The sequence below is a fragment of the Pteropus alecto genome, unplaced genomic scaffold (genome assembly GCF_000325575.1).
Source record: "Pteropus alecto unplaced genomic scaffold, ASM32557v1 scaffold45, whole genome shotgun sequence".
NCBI lineage: Eukaryota > Metazoa > Chordata > Mammalia > Chiroptera > Pteropodidae > Pteropus > Pteropus alecto.
This window is the reverse complement of record NW_006442491.1, coordinates 36,778,548-36,796,009: the sequence shown is the minus strand read 5'-3', so window position 1 is coordinate 36,796,009 and position 17,462 is coordinate 36,778,548. Positions and strand designations below refer to the sequence as shown.

The following is a 17,462-nucleotide window of genomic DNA, read 5'->3' as shown; positions in this document are numbered from 1 at the left end:
TGAAGAGCAAACAAATAAAGGTCTTTGAAGGGAAAGGCCAAGTCAGTGACACCCACGAGGCTTGTATGCTGGGAGGTGCCTCTCTCCTGGGACTAGAACCATCTGACCATTTGTCTGTCTCTCGTGAGGACAGACCCTTCTGTATCATGTGGTGCTACACTCAGCCAGGAGCCAGCGGCCTCACTAGATCTAACATGAAATGAAAGGACCTCAGCTGGGCGGGGGCGCAGGGAGAGGATCACAACAGTGTACGGAACGAGCGCATCATAAACCTGGCATCCTGCAGGGAGAAACCACAAGGTACTGACTTGAAAGGGCCTCGTCGGGGTTCCCACTGAGGCAGACCAAAGTAGGAGGCGTCAGCACATCTCCCAGGCAGCTGCAGCTCTGCCGCCAGGTATCCAGCCCCGCTCAGGTAACTTGCATGCAAGCTGTGTGCTTCACTTCAGCATCCAAGTCAACCACAGCCCCAAGAAACCAGAAAAACGTATCCTGTCCCAGCAACAGATGGCAGATGAAACTGGCAGATGCCACTTAGCAGGGCAGTCCCCATACGATACTGAGTTTTTTCTTTCTGTGGGCCAGTCATGCTCAGCACAGGGATGGTGCTCAAGCTGCATTCAGTTGGGAAATGAAAAGCTTTTCCTCAAGTCCCACTTTCCTCCAAACTCACCTTGATGTGCTGAAACTTGTCTGAGGGCTAGAGCCTCCGTGTGGGCTGGAAATTGCATCTTTAAAATGATGCAATTTAAATATTAGGCACAATTACTGTATCCAGGCCTAACTCACCAAAAAAAAAGGAAAGGACATCGGGAAGGATGGAGAGGCCCTTCCCCAAACCAGGTAGGAGAGGATCAAATGCTTGTTACATTTCAATGAGATGGTTTCTTTAGCAAATGTAAGTAATTTTAACATGATATAGGATGCTTGAGAGAAAAAGAAATTGCCATAATAATTTCTTTTCTTCTTGGAACTTTATGAGGTGTTTTTATTTGGTGGGGTTTTTTTTTTTTTAGCTTTTTAAAAATTTTAAGAATGATACATGCTTTTCATGAAATATTGGTACAATTGAGAAGGTGTGGAGTAAAAGTGCAAGAAACGCTCCCCTCTGCAGCCTCTCACTGTCCCCACCTTGATCTGTCTCCTCTGGACTCTGCAATTCATAGGACCCTGGAATTACTCCCTCTTGCCCCAAGGGCCTTCTCTTAGCAGCTTGGAATGCGCTCTCCTTTTTCTCTCCCTGCTCACTGCCCTCCCGCCCCTACATCCAGCCTGGCTCACTCTCCTGTACCCTTCAGATCTCAATCTGGACATCTCCCTGGACCACCCCTAAGGAAGTTTTGATCCCTGGTTTCCCCCTGTCTCAACATGCTTAAATTCCTCTACCCTGTCTGCCCCAGGAGAGGAGGGGCTGACTCATCCTGCGCTCTGTAGGTCTACCGTGCCTGGCACACGGAAGGCACTCAGTAGTGTTTGTTGAATAAATGAATGACTCCTGGGGGATTATCTGTTACCTATTTGTAATATTCCAGAATTTTTCTACACATACCTGAAGAAGCATAATTTTTTATACGAATAATACCCTCTTCTACGTTCTTCTGGTATTGCTGCCACTGGTTATAATAGTAACTGCAGTTTGCTGACGGTCAGATACTGGGCCAAGCACTCCACACATGAAATCTTGTTTACTTCCTCCCGTTTTACGGGGGAGAAAGTTGAGGCTCTGAGAAGTATAAATAAAATTGCTGAGTGTCATAGAGATACAAATGACAAAACACAGACAGGAAAAGTTTCTCTGCTCTGAGTCATATGATATTGCCTCAAAGTCAGGGTAATTTAGTCTTGATGAATTAATTTGCCCATTTTTCATAGCCAGTGATTATATAGCTGAATGTTTGATATAAAGCAAATAAAAGAAAGGTAAATTGAATTTTAATAAGATCACCAAAATATTCGTAAGCCTGTGGGTCATATTATTGATGAAGGCATGAGAAAAAGTACCATAATGTGTTACCATGGACTCAACGCCAGCTTCCACAACTGTCATCTCATAGCCAAACTTTTTCGTCTATAACCATCACTTTCCCAGCCTCCCTCCAGATCGTTTGGAACCAAATCCTAGGCGTCATATTATTTCATCCATAAGTATTTGGACATGTATCTCTGAAAAAAAAAAAAAGACTCAGAAATAACCATCATCTTATCGTCATACCAAAACTTTTATTTACAATCATCTTTTAATATCACCAAATATTCCATCACTGTTGAAATGTCCCCAATTATTTTTTCATTAAAAATTGTCAGGTGACATTGATTAACAAAATCAAATAAGTTTCAAGTGTATCAGTCAACAGCAAATTATATATATATTGCATTGTGTGTCTACCATCCAAAGTTAGATTTCCTTCTGTTACCAAATATTTGACCCCTTTTATCCCTATCTACCTTCCCCCTCCCCCTCTTCCCTCTGGTAACCACTTGGCATGGACACTTTGCGTGTCCATGAGTCTGTAATGTTTGTTGCTTTCAGTTTATATCCCACGTATGAGTGATAACGTGATTTTCAACATTTTCTGACTTATTTTGCTTAGCATGATTATCTTGAGATCCATTCATGTTGTCACAAATGGCAGTATTTCAACTTTTCCTATGGCTGAGTAATATTCCATTGTGTATATGTACCACAGCTTCTTTATCCAGTCTTCTTTTGTAGGACACTTGAGTTTCTTCTGTGTCCTGGCCACCGTGGCTAAAGCTGCTGTGAACATCGGGGTGCATAGATCTACGTGGATAAATGTCTTCAGGTTTTTTGGGTAAATACCCAGAAGAAGGATTGGTAGATCATACGGTCATTTAATTCTTAGTTTTTTGAGGAACGTCCATACTAAATGTCCCCAATTATTTAATGAATTGTTTTTATTGGTTGTTCTCGTTATAGATTTTTCTTGTCAAAGTGCAGATAAGGTCTATCCATTCATGGCTGTTGGTTGATAAGTCTCTTAAGTCTCCTTAATTCTATAGGTCCCCCTCTTTTTTTTCCCTGCAGTTTATTTGTTGAAGACACTGAGCCATTTGTCCCAGAGAGTTTTGTGCAGTTAAGCGTATTTTGCATCCCTGTGGTGTCGTGTAATGTGTTTTTCCTTCCTTGGTAGTTCCTGTAAATTGGTGTTCAGATTTAAGGGGTCGACTCTTTCTGGTTTGATTTTTTTCCTTTAGTGAAAGTATTTTATAGGTGGTTTGAAATATTTAGGATCCTCAGTAGAACCTTTCAGGACCTCTATGGCTGGGCCTCTAGTTCAAGAAGTTCCGGGCGAGCCTGAGCCTCTCGTTAACAGAAGCAGCCAAGGCAGGAGGCTCAGTCGTGCCCAGCAGAATCCCCGCACCGAAGACCAGCCCGGAGGAGAGGATCTGGGGAGAGCCCTCTCCCTCTCCACTGCATCATGCTGTCCTGTGGGTTTTCAGAGATGGGTCCTCAGCCTGGTTCCCTCTCTGCTTGCTAGCATGCAGGGTGGCATCTTGCCACAGCCCAGCCTGACTCATCCTCTCCGCTTTTTATTTCCTTCTTCCTCACACCCCAGCTGGGCTGCTAGTTGCCCCCTCCACCCAGCGCCCTTTGTTGGAATCGCCGACGCCATGACCTAGAGACACACCGCTACAGCCGTTTTCCAGTCCTGCTCCGCTGTCTGGTCTCTACTGTACTTGAAAAATCAGTCAACACTACACAGAGACTTGCTTTAATTTAAGGAGTCTTTGAAAATATTGAAAGTCATTCCTGTCCTCCCCCTCTGCTGTTGCTGTTTCTTCTTTTATTGTTTGTTTTCCATTTTAAAGACTTCTTGGCAATTAGTTTTGATAGAAAGAGACCTTTTACAAAAGACCAGAAGGCACGTTTGGTGCCCAAAGCCAAGGTGATGAAAACTCCTAAGGTGTTTTCCCCTCCATGTCCCCGCCTTTACTGTGCACAGGCAGCAGAAGGGCTTCCCGATTTACACGGTGACAAATCAGTGATTCATCCAGCCCGTGGAGACAGGCACCTTCCTGGGGCCCAGCACTCTTAGCACCAGAGATCCAACAAAGAGCAAGATCAGCAAGATGCACACGCTGCTGGAGCGGAACTCACATTGTAAAGACAAAAACCAACACCTGACGCGAATTCAGCAGCGATGTGTTACAGGGAAGATGCGTCTGGGTATTAGGAGAGGGAGTGGCTGTCCAGGAAACAGCAAAGAAGGTGGACAGAAGAAACCTAAATAATGAGGACGAGCCAGCCATGGGATGGGGGCGGAGCACATGGAAAGGTCCTGAGGAGGACGTACTCTGAGAGCTTGGAAATCAGAGAGGCCAGTGTTGCTGGAGGGTGTGGATCCAGCAAGATACTCAGAGAGGAAGTTAGCAAGGGCCAGACCATCAGGGGTCTGTCAGCTAAGGTGAGGAATTGAGATTTTAGTCTAAGGCAGTGATTCCAACTGGAGTGATTTTGTCTCTATGGGACATTCAATGTCTGGGGACATTTTTGGCTGTCACAACTTGGGGGCAGGAAGTGCTACTGACTTCTAGTGGGTAGAGGCCATGGCTATTAAAAATTCTACAGTGCACAGGGCAGCCCCCTAGTAGAGAAAGAGCTGATCCCAGATGTCACTAATGCTGAGGTTGAGAAAGCCTGGTCTAAAGATGGCGGGAGGCCATCGGAGAGTCTGAAGCAAGGGAGTGCTGCAAAATCTGTACTGAGAAAGGAGAATAGATCACAAGGAGGGAGGATGCAGGTGGCGAGACTGGAGGAAGCAACTTCACTTGTCCAAGTGAGAGGCTGGAGAGAAGACAAATGTTTTGGGATTCTTTTATTAAGGTAATTTGCGGTCAAACATGTTTTGGAAATGCTGTATACTGCATCAAGATCGTCAGTCTGCCATGAATCCCAGAGCAAGGCTAGTTGAATTCAAATCTCGACTTTGCCACTTGCTAGCTGTGTCTTCTTAGATCTTAGACAAGATTCTCAGCCTATCAGTGCCTCAGTTTCTTTACTTGTGAAATGGGGATAATAATAGTACCTACTTCATAGTGTTAGTGTGAGAAGTAAATGAGTTAATGTTCTCCTGGCACATTGTGAATACTCAGTAAGCATTACCTGTTATCAGAACGTGTTCCTCTTAGTAGTGTCATGAATTTCTGTAAATTGAAGGCTCTGAGAAGTACTGCAGCAAAAATCTTACTCATTTACTTCCTGATTTGAATTGGTTTAACTCACATTTGCCAAACTTATTTTTCATGCCCTCTCCTCATAAACACTCAGAAAAGCAGAGATCCTCAGAATGCATTTTAAAAACAGCTTTATTGAGACTTAATTTACGTATCATAAAATTTGCCCTTTAAAAGTATACAATTCAGTGGTTTTCAATATGGTCACAGTTGCGCGACCATCATTGCAATCTAATTTTAGAAGACTTTTGTCCCCCCCGCAAAAAACCCTGTACCTATTAGCAGTCACTTCTCGTTCTCTCCTTCCCCCAGCCGCTGACAACCGATAATGTGCTTTCTGTTTTTATAGATTTGCCTATTGTGGACAAGTCAGACAAATGGAATCATATGATGTGTGACCTTTCGTGACTGACTTCTTTCACGCGGCATAACATTTTCAAAGTTCATCCCCATCGAAGCATGTATCCATGCTTCGTTCCTTTTTATGGCCAAGTAACAGTCCACCGTATGGGTATTCCACATTTTATTTATCCATTCGTTAGTTGATGGACACTTAGGTTGTTTCCACTGTTATGAATGATGTTGCTAGGAACATTCACGTACAAGTTTTTATGCGGATACATGTTTTTATTTCTCTTAGGCGTTGTACCTGGCAGTGAGATTCTGAGTCGTGGTAGCTTTACGTCTCGCATTTTGCAGAAGAGAGTGCTCTTGGAGATGTGTTGATGCTGTCGTTTAGTCTGCCCTGTCATTTGCCTTTTTTCTCCTTCCTCTCCCCCCACCCTTCCTACCCTATCCACCACCCAGGATGCAGGTGAGAACTTTGCCACGTCCCAGCTGTGTGATCTTGAGCAAACGACTTACAGATCTCTGAGCCTTCATTTCTTACCTGTAAAGTGGGGATAAAGATGAACTTGTTTACGTAAAGTGCTTCAGTGTCTGGCAGTCAATCAGCTGATGCTGTATTGCTAGTTGCATCTGTGAGTCTGTGTTGAAAGATCCCGTTGATATAAAGGTTATATATTGGCAGATGTGGCAGGACATGGGACATGCACATCTTCACCTCCACTAGATTTTTCCAGATGAATCTCTAAAGTGATTGCAGTGATGCGCACTCCCAGTGGAAGTCCCTGTCACACCCATCCTTGCCAACCCTTGATAACGTCAGTGTTTTTTACTTTTTGCTTTATCTGAGGGTGTCAGACGGTGTCACCTTATGATTCTGATTTGGGTGCCAGGCACTTTACCTGAACTATTTCATTTAGCACCCACAGACACCCTTTGAGATAGATTCTCCGTGTGTCGCAGATGAAGAAACAGACTTGAGAGGTAAAAGGGCTGACCCACAAGATGCGAACCCAGCCGGTCTGGCTCTGATGCCTGAGCTCTCAGTCTCAGCCTTACTCTGCCTCCCGTGGAGCCCAGGGCTGGCAGATAAGCATGGGAAAGACCTCGGGGTGACTATGTAAGGCCATTAAAGAAATTTAAGGAACATGTTCCTTCTTTCATTCAACAAATATTTATTGAGCATCTACTCTGTGCCAGGTTCTGCAAATAATGTCAAGTCCCTGTCCTCTGGGCTTATAGCCCAGCAGGGGAGACAGAGCTGTCTTTGTTTAATCTGTAATAGCACATAAGCTCTGTAGAAAAACAAAGCAGGGTTAAGGGGGTGGTGTTTCTGTCGGGTGGTCAGAGGAGGCTTCTCGAGGACGGCATTTGTATGCAGACCCTGCATACAGTGAGGAGGTGAGCCAGGGGCCACCTGTGGCCAGAGCTTTCTTGGAGGAGGGAACAGCAAGTGTAAGGCTTTGATGGGGAGCGTGACTGGGACGTTTGAGGGACAAAGAAGTTGTGGATGGCAGAATTCTAAAGCCAGTCCCCAAGAGCCCATCTTCTTGTTATTCAGCCAAATGTGAATCCAGGTGCTGCTTGAAGGGACCCTACATTTGTAATTAAAGTCCCCTATCAGTTGACCTTGAGATGCAGAGATGAGCCCGGTGTGTCTAACCTAATCAGGTGAACTCTTTAAGAGCAGAGAGTTTTCTCTGGCTAGAGGCAGGAGGAGGAGGCAGAGGGCCTGGAAGCATGAGAAACATTTGATGTGTCGTTGCTGGTTGAAGATGAGGGAGCCATGTGATGAGGTGGTCTCTAAGAGCTGAGAGCTGCCTCTGGCTGAAAATCATCAAGAAAATGGGGACTATAGTCCTATAACCACAAGGAATTGAATGCCAATTACAGGAATGAGCTCAGAAGAGAACCTTCGCTCCAGATAGGAACGCAGCCAGCTAACACCTTGATTTCAGCCTGAGCAGAGAGCCCAGCCACACTGTGCTGGACTTCCAACCTGCAGAACTGTGAGCTAACAAATAGATGCTATTTTAAACTGCTAAATGGGGTAATTTGTTATACAGCATAGAACATGGATGTAGAGGCTGTATGGCTAGAACAGAGGGTGCAAGAGGGAAGAAGAGCAGACGAGGCCCAAGAGGTGCTGAACCAGACCCCGCAGGGCCGTGGAGGTCATGGGAGGACTTTGGCATTTATGCTGAGGGACACAGAGCCGCCACAAGCACATAACTCTCCAGCCTCCTCGCCCTCTGCTCACACACTCACCTGCTCTCATTTTCCATCCTGCCCAGAATTCATTCCTCCAGCACACCCCACTTTCTCGTATCTGTCTACTGATGTGTAGAGGTGAACAGGTTGGGGTGCCGTTAATTGTGAGTGACAGGAAACCACACAAACTACTTAACCCCTAAATTTAGGGACTTTAGGCTTGGCTGAATCCAGGAGCTCAGATATTACTTTCAGAAATCTGTGTCTTTCCATCCCTCCACTTTGCTTTCTTCTGTGTCGTGTTCATTCTCAGGCTACCCCTGTGTGGGGGTAGCTGAGCTGGTCACCAGCAGCAGTGAACTCAAATCCTGCCACCTTAGCAGCCTGAACAGAGAGACCCCACCTTTCCTGCATAGTTCTCCCGTGCATTGGACCAGCTTGGGTCACATGACTGCTGCAGAGCGAGTCACAAAGGCCAGGAGGTGGTAGAAGAAATTCAGTGGCCATACTTCAATCATGTACCTCTTCCCGGATGTGGGGTACAGGGGGCCCAGGAGAAGAGGCATCAGGCCTACCTTGAAACACACTGGACTGAGAAAAGGGAGGGATGGTCCTTTGGGGTCCTTTAGGGGATCCCTGGGACTTGCTCTGGGCAGCAGAAGAGAGAACATGCTGGTGGGAAAAGCCAGCAGATGTCCACTGCAGTGGCCAGCTCCGTCCATGCCTCTGGTGCCATAGGAGCCTGCGGCGAGGATGCAGCTTCTGCCGGGAGGTTCCGGAGCCTCACGCACTCTTCCGCCCAGATCACGGGGCCCTCACTTCTCCCTTGTCATCTCTGCATTCTATTAGATCCTGGCACCAGCAGCGGGGGTTGTGGAAACACCACAGAACTCTGCCTTTGCTCCGGTTGTTTACTGGAGAAATAAATAGAGACTCAGTTGAACAGATGCTTGGACCAACGGGACAGCCCTGGGAGGCTCATGCAACAGAGTCATCTTCATAAACAGACTCCGAGAGGAGCAGCTTGGAAAGTCTCTCCAAGGCCCAAACAAACGAGGACCTGCAGCCAAATGTGAAGCCAACTGGAAGGTCCCCAGGCAGGGAGGAGGAGCGCCCTTGGGGTGGAGGAGGGTGAACAGGATGCTCTGCCCATTGCCAGTGTGGAGAGTGGGTGGGCACCAGTGGCTGCACCTTCTTGTTCCTTTTGAAAGGCAGTGTTGGAAACAGGTCGGGGAGGACAGGTGTGCCGGTTGGTGTGGAGACACCCCCCTCTCACCTATAATCATTGTGCTTGGCTTTACAGTGGCCCACAGGGACATTATCAGTCTCTCCCTCCCCCAAACGCCTCTAACTCCATCTCTTGACACCCTCCTGCTGCTGGGGCCACAAGAGCCTCCTGTTGTTCCTGAAAGACACCAGTACCGCTCCTGTCTCAGGGCCTGCACACCCACCATTCCCTCAGCCTGCAGCACCCTTCCCACAGAGCCCTGCGGCTTGTTCTCTCAGTTCCTTGATGCTTCTGCTCAAGTGCCCCCGTGAGACATAGGACTTTGGGATCAGCCTCAATTGTGCTGCAGTAACAACTCCAACTTTCCGTGTCCAGGCACAGCGGAAGTTCATTTCTCACACATCCAGTGTCATCGCCAGGGAGCTCTGATCGTGGTTCAGAGGCCCAGGCTGACCGAGGCTCTGTCTCTACCTGTGTTTTCACGTTCACAATGGCGGTGGCAGCGGGAAGGGATGTGGTGAATCACACAGTGGTTTTGCAGTTCCACTGGAAAGTGATACCTATCCCTGCCATTTACATCTTATCAGCCAAAGTAAGTCACGAGGGTCTGGAAGGAGAACCCGCAACATTCGGTGAATGGCTCGCTGTTCCCCCTTTCCTTAATCCCCCTGTGTCAGCAGACCCCGCCCTGCTCAGTGCTCTTCATTACGCCACTCCCTACCCCATGCTGTGTTTACTTGTTTATTATTTGCCTTCCCCCCTAAAATCTAATCTCCGCAAGGCAGGATGTGTCTATTTTGTTCACTGCTATACCTGAAGCACTTAGAACACTGCCTGGTATGCAGTAGGTGTGCAAATAACTTGGTCGTATGGATCCATCGTGACATGAATAGTTAACATCTAAGGCCGTTTACCCCATGCCCTGCACAGCGCTAAGTGCTGTTCATTTGATCCTCGTCTCAGTCCTGTGGGGACGTGCGTCTGTTATGGGCCCTGTTTCCCATACGAGGAAACCAAGAGGTCGAGACTCTTGCCCAAGGTCACACAGTCAGTTAGTGGGCAGAGCCAGCCTCTGGTCCTCTGAGAGGCCCTGCTGGGCCCAGCCACTTATGACCAGGGGGCAGAGCCGCAATGTCCAGGCACGGCAGCTGCGTGTTCATCGCGTGTGAGGACAGAGCCTGGGAGCATGTTCACAAGGCAGAGTTAACAATGGCAAAAATAATAGGGGGTATCATCAATTACTGGGCACGGGGTCCTGTGCTAAGGGAGACACACCTTATTTCATGCGCAGAAAGTTGCAGGAGCAAGTGTTGTTCAAATCCCCACTGGACAGAGGAGGACACTGAGGTAGCGACTTTTCAGGGCGCTGCTAGCCTTGGAGGGAAGCTGAGGCTTCAGGCCCAGCTGTCCAGATGTGGAGGCTGGAGATCTAACTGCACCACTGTCCTGCCTCCCAGGTCACCTGTATTTCTGTGACGTTGAGGAAGATGCGTTTCTTTCCGTTGTCGCTGTGTCTGAGGCCTCTCGGCAGTCGGCTGGTTCAGCTCTCCTCACCCGACCGTCTCCCCGAAGCCCGCGGTGGAGGTGTGGTGCAGGGGGTTATGTACTGCCTTGCAGGGGCAGTTTTATCTTTCCAGCAGAAAAGACAAGTAATTTTAATGTTTTCTTCCCACGCATGCTTGTACTTCCGCCCAGGTCTGTGCCCGACCTCCCCTCGGGCTCCGTCTCCCACCCTCACCCCCTCCTTGCGTTCTCAAGCCAGTGTTGCTGAATCCTTGCAATAATGATATGGGTTGGGTGTGGGTGTTTCCTCTCCAGATGCCTGGGTTTGGGTCCCAGCCCCATCCCTTCCTAACCCTATGACTGAGCATGTTTCTGAGCCTCTCTGAGCCTCAGTTTGCTCACCTGAAAAATGGAGGTAAAATGCAATCGTTATTTCGAAGGCCTCCAGTGACAGCAAACGTCTCTCTCAAATAATTCACATCCATAAAAATCCGCACGGCATTAGTCATTGCCTTGCTGTTTGGAAAAGCAAAAAAAAAAAAAAAAAAAAAGTCAAACACTGAAATATTCTCCATTACAAAAATGATTCAATCAATATTTTCCATATGTAAAGTGGAAACACTTCCGGGTACACTTTGGGTGAAAAAAGGCCAGTTGTGTCACATAATCTTATGTTAATAGATTATATTTTGGGGCACTCGGACTTCTGTATTCTATTTTTGTGAAATGTGTCTAGTGTAATAGAAGTCAACGAGGATCTTTGTATTTCTGTGACTTCGTTCCCACCCTGCCACCCACCACTTCCCGGACTCAGCTTCAGAGTTTGGGGTTCTTAAAGCAGAAATCCTTGTTCCTGGTATTTTTCTGGAACTCCTGATTTGCTGCTGAATAAAAATAGAGTGAGTGGGACTTGTAGCTTTGATTAGGGTTTCGTGAGGGCATCACGAATTTTTCTTCACTTGCTCTCTGCCAGTGCTCAGCCCGCCTGCCTTTCAACAAAGCTAGGTGCCGCTTTATTTCACGGCATGGGAGTCATCCCCTCGTCCCTGTGGGGGAGGTAGCAGCAGAGGAAGCAGTGTTCTTTCTACCTCCTTTACTGTTCTCTTCTAATGACCTTGAAAAGCATTCCCATATGCTTTGGAACGGTTTTGTTAATCCTACATGTGGCGGTGGTGCTGGTGGCTGGACAGCTGCTTGAACTGAATTATTTCAGTGCCGCTCAGCATCCCCGCTCGGTCCTGTGACTCGGGTTTATTCACCAGTGCCAGCTTTCCTATTGAGCAAATGGATTTCATTAAGAAGCCATGAATTACCATGAATGCAGACCTTCTCAGTTAACTCATTAGCATGATGTCCAGACAAGGTAAATCCTAGAAAGAAAACAGCACAGGGGCAGGCAGAGAGGAGCAGGCACCAAATCCGTGGTTGGAGAACCTCTCGGGTGATCGTCCCATAGCCACAGGGCTTCCGATGACCAAGAGCTTCTACCATGTTTAATGGTGAGTTGGTTTGGTGCCTCTTTGAAAAGATCGGTTCAAGGTTCCGCAGTCAGGACCAGAAGCAAGAAGACCTTCCTGAGAGTAGCCTAGCTTCCCAGCTGCAGGCACAATTCATTTTGGTTTTTGTAGTGGGTAATAGCATATGCTCCGCAGCCAGAATTCCTGGGTTCACACCTGCGTTCTGCCACTTGTTAGCTGTGTGATCTTGGGCAAGTAATCAGTCTCTCTGGGCCTCAATTTCTCTAGCTTTAAGGTGGGGATGGTAAAGTACCCACCTTACAGATTGTTGGGAGGATGGAGTGAGTTGATATACGTAAGGAGCTCAGGATGGGGCCTGGCCCATAGTAAGTGCTCCATAAATATTAGCCGTCATTATTACTGTTACTACATCATCATCATCATCATCATCATCATCATCATCATCATCATCTTTCAGTTGTGACGAAAATGTAGGTGATATAAGCACATACTCACTCTTGTCACATCTTTCCTGTGTCCATTTCTATTGATTTGATCATAACATCTATCTTTATTGGCCAGAGGTTATCTTCAGACCCCTTTCAAGATTCTGGACTTCGTTAGCTGTAAAATCCATTCCTCTTTACAGTTGGGGAATCCCACCCATTTATTTTGCCCCGACCACCGCCCGCGGTCTCCTGTGCCACGGTGTTCTGCCCTCACTTAGAGTGCCGCCTCTCCTCACCCAGCTGGCGCTGTCTGTCCCTAGGGAGGACCCCCTTGGTGCGGCCTTCACCCTGCTGCCGGCCCTGTCGCCCCCTGCCTCTCACGCCCGCAGCTCCCAGTGCCCCACTGCTATTCCCGCGGGCACTTAGGTGCCGTCCTCTGTGGAGACCCAGCCGCTTCTCCGTGTCTCATTTGTAAGCCGTCCGTTGGATCAGAAAGTCTCTAAGATCCTTTCCACTCCAGTGTGGGTGTTTGGAACATAGTTAAGAGAAAATTACAGAACATCATTTAAAGACATTAAAGAAGACCGGAACAAATGGAGATATGCTCCATACTTGTGGATGCAAGACTCGGTATTATAAAGAGAAGAATGTTCCCAGATTAACCCGAGTCCAATGAAATTCTAATAATTATTTTTGGATTTTGCGTTCTTAATGGAACTTAAATTGATTCTAAAACTTATAGGGAGAAACAAAAGGTTAAGAATAACTTACAGAACTTAGAAGAAGAAGAAGTTTGGGGGTGACTTACCCTACCAGACATCAAGACTCATTACAAAGCTCTCGTGATTGAAAGAGCCTGGTATTGAAACAATGATAGAGAAACGGATGAATGAAACGGAGTGGAAACTTGCTCCGTGACTCAGGGGACCTTAAAGATACGGAGGAAGGATGAGCTGTTTGAAAAAATAGTGCTGTAATAACTTTTTTTATATGTTAAAAATTCAATTCCTACTGTATATCCCACTCAAACTCAATTCGAGATGGATTAAAGACCTGTGTCTGGAAACAGAACTTCAGAAAGGGAGCCCTGGAGACGACGACTTTGAGTAGAGAAGGATTTCTTAAGTATTCTAGACAGGAAAGGTAGAGAAGACTAGCGGGTAGGCTGGGGGCGGGCGGCCACCCCGGCTCTGCCAGCAGTGTGATGTCGGCTCTATTGCGCCACTCTGTGCCTTGGTTTGCTCCTTGTAAAGAGCGGGTTCCCATTTTGGAAGGTGCTGTCGACGGCCTCTCTCCCTGAATTCTTCTCTTCGCTGGCGAAGCCTGGCTCCCACCATGGAAGGTGAACCCTCCAACTAACTCCTTGCTAGGGTATCCTGGGGCTGGATGGAGGGCTTGTGCCCCAGTCCTGGAAGGTGACACCCAACGGCCTGCATACTCCCCGCTTAGGGGAAAGGCATCCTTCCCTAATAAAGAGAGACAGGAGCGAACATTGTTCGCCAAGATATTGTCACATCTATGTATGACACATGGAGCTGCAACAGCATGTTGTGACCATGAGGGGACAAGCCGACCTGCAGTAAATGGGGGAGAAAGAAGGTGGAAAGAGCCTGGGTCCTCGAAGTTCACAGGGACACTAATCCCGACTGGGACTGCCTACTAGTAGACATCGCATTCTAAGAGAAAAACCCATTTTCCTCATTGTCCAATCCACTTTTAATTGACTGAACTGTGACCTGCTGTCACACACATTCTGACACAATAATAGTTCCTGTGTCATAGTTTTGCTGTAGGAATTAAATGAGGCAATGATGTGTGTGAAGCACTTGGCACAGGACCGAGTGCCTACAAGTACTTGATGAATGTCAGCCCTACGGCTGCTAGGACGTAGAAGTCCTTTGACATAACACTGCGTGAAGCTAATGGCACGTTAGAGGCACTCACGGAGCATGTGCTCCGTTTAAGGTTCCGGTTAGTAATCAGTGTGCACTGTCTCACTGAGTCCTCGTAAAGGTCATTGGAGGTTGGTGCTTGTATTATCTCCATTTTATGTAGCAGGAAACCGAGGCTCAGAGAGGTTAAGGAACTTGCCCTAGGACCCCCAGCAAGAAGGTCGTGGAGTTGGGACTTGGATCCAGGCCTGTCTCCCAAACTCCAGAGCTTCTCCACTGCGTGAGACCATTCCCCCCGGGACAGACGCCCTGCCATTTGCATGTCCCCGGTGGAAGCATTTTCATGTGGTCAGCAAACCCTACAGAGTGCAGCTCCCTTCTGCTCCTGAGATCTCAGCTCAGGGCCTTCCGTTACGTTCCTTTCCCTGTGCCCTGGTTGGTCCTGATGCACTGTCCAGAGAGGCGGGGAGAGCCCAAACCCCTCGGCTCAGATGCCTCACTAATAAAACGAGAATGTTCTTGTCAAGAGGGATTTCTTCTGGGAATGGCCAAGTCAGCCACGTACTCAGATGCTAGAAGCAGAGGACAAACACGATGTGTCATCAGGGACACTCGGCCATGGCAGCTGACACTTCTCCTTCTGTCTCCAGGGCTGGCATGTGAAAAGGGGCCTGTTATGTCCATGCCAAAGCCAACTTTATTGGGGGGGGGTTGACAATTTTTTATTACTTTGGGCTTCCCTCCCACTTTTCTGTCATTCCCCCCTCCTTCTGAGGCCACTCTCAGTGTCAGCTTGTACGCCCTCAGTTGCCGGACGCCACATGGCGTGATGGCCCCTGCCCTCTGCGGGAGCCCTATCATCTGATCGGCTCATGAAGGAGAGAGAGGGAGGTGCTGTCTGGGCGGGGGCGGGGCCTGGTGCTCTCCTCTGCTATTCTGCTTAGCCATCACCTGCTTAACGAACTCCCACAGACTGGAAGCCCTGGGTCAGCAACTGCTGTTTCTGTTTGCTTTTAAATTCGATCCCCGGCTCTCTCCCGATTTCCTTGGCCAGCCTCAACCTGGGCCCTGTGCAGCCGATGCCCTCCAGCGCTAGACCTGGACACTAATGAAGTCACCACCGAGCTCCCTGGGGGCTTCAAAGCAGGGCTAGAAGCTGGGAGGCCGCGGCCTGCAGCTCACAGCCTCCCGCAGGATGTGGCTCGTGTGCCTCCTGACTCAGTGTTGGGACATAATTGCACACAGATCTGTCTCCCTTTTTTCTTATCCAGCCATCTCCAGCTCTGAAATACCCGCCCTCTTTTGCATGATTTGCAACCAGGAAAGCTGTCCATATTGTCATGTGCTTGTAAATCCCTGTCTCAATTAGCTTCTCACTCTGTGTCCAGCTGCTGCAACTGTGGGTACAACACCTACATTTTAACCTTGTAGAACATTCCAGCTCAGGATGCTGGTCACAGATGACTGACATGCTGTTTTATATTGTGCTGATCTTTTGGCTGCTCACCCAAGAATAGGCAAAAATACAAGATTCCAGAGGCGCCTTCCCAGGTCTGCTAAGCTGGCCGGTCAGGTGCCTGCATAGTCTCTGCTGGGGGCTGGTCCCTGCCTTCACACGGTACCTCAGGTTCTGAAAGCGAGGGCAAGTGGGTGTGGTATAAAGTTTCTACCCCCCAGGCCATCCTTATCGACTGTCTCTGTCTATTGCCATTTCAAAACCCCTATTATAACTTTTACTGCTATGTGATGGCATTTAATACGACCAAAGTGTGAAAAAGTCACAGATATATTTCCTTAGGGAATTTCTCAGTGTCCCTCCCATCCTAATAATTCTACGTTTTCAAACAAACTATAAATCATTTCAGCTCTTGTTCATCTTTCTCCCTTCGGAACATTTATTTTTATTCGTGTCAACATCTGACATTGTATCTGATGTCGTGTCTGACTCTCAGCCTGCCGCCCGTCCCCTCCCGCTGGAATGGCAGCATCAGGAGGGCAGAGGCCTGGCCAGGCTTGCGGCTGCTTCAGTCTCAGTGTCTAGAACAGTACCCTGGGCATTGCAAGAACTCAGACAGTATTTGATGATCAGTTGCATCAATTTATTCACTAAATATTAATTAGTGGATGTCCCATGTTGTGTGCGGAGCCCTGTGGAGGCCACAAATAATGATCAGATGCTGCAGCTCATGGACCGCTGGGCGTAGATGCTGTGTTGTATGTGTGTTCCGCATCCATTATTGTGTTGAACTAGGGAGCAGTGGGACATATGGTCAGAAAGGTGGGCTCTGCTGTGCAGCCACCTGGGTTCAATTCTGGTCCCAGCACTAGTTAGATCTGAGACCTCGGGCCAATCGCTCATGCTCCCTCTGTGTCGGTTTCTTCATTTGTAAAATGGGGATAATGTTAGTACCTGTCTCATTGGGGTGTTACCAAGATTAAATGAGGTAATGCGTGTACCACACTTAGAAGGATACAGGCTCAGCAAAGGCAGCCATCACCGATCTTTACAGCAGCCCTACTAAGCAGGAACCATTAGCATCCCCATTTAGCAGACCCACATTGCCCTGAAGGAGCTTCCAGTTTAAAATGAAAGAGACAATCTACGGCCATTCCATCCTGAATATGCCCGATCTCGTCTGATCTCAGAAGCTAAGCAGGATCGGGCCTGGTTAGTCCTTGGATGGGAGACCACCTAGGAAGACCAGGTGCTGTAGGCTTAAAAAAATAAGGGATTGTAAGCTGACAAGGTCTTTTCAATCTGTGAGGTCAACCAAGGGTTGCCTTGCCTAAACAAATAAAAAAAAATGAACAAAGAAAGGTGAGTGGGCAGTGGGCTCAGGAGGCACCAACAGGAAAACGTGGACCAAGAGGACGGGCAAGACTAGCCAGAGGCAGCAGCCCTGCCTCCTAGCATGTAGCCACCAGGGGGCAGCAGAAAGCCGGTGCTGGTAGGGGCTTTGACTCGCCTGCTGTCGCTAGGCAGGAACTCCCCCAGGGTGCTGAAGAGAGAGGCTGTGAGTTGGATCCCCAGGGGAGTGTGAGGAAGGGGTGGAGACATGGAAACCCAGAACGTCACCTCCCAGGAGGGCACGGTTTCTATTTGTAACAAGCTCAGTTCCGGTGGCGGCTGCCGTAACCAAGGTTTTCCAGAAAATAGCCCTTCCCCTCGGGTCAAGAATGA

The 17,462-nt window shown here is 48.0% G+C and overlaps 1 pseudogene; it reads left to right on the top strand.

Moving 5' to 3' along the window:
* The first annotated feature begins 16,879 nt into the window (after positions 1–16,879).
* LOC112471381 lies at positions 16,880–16,998 on the top strand (annotated as a pseudogene).
* Positions 16,999–17,462: the final 464 nt, after the last annotated feature.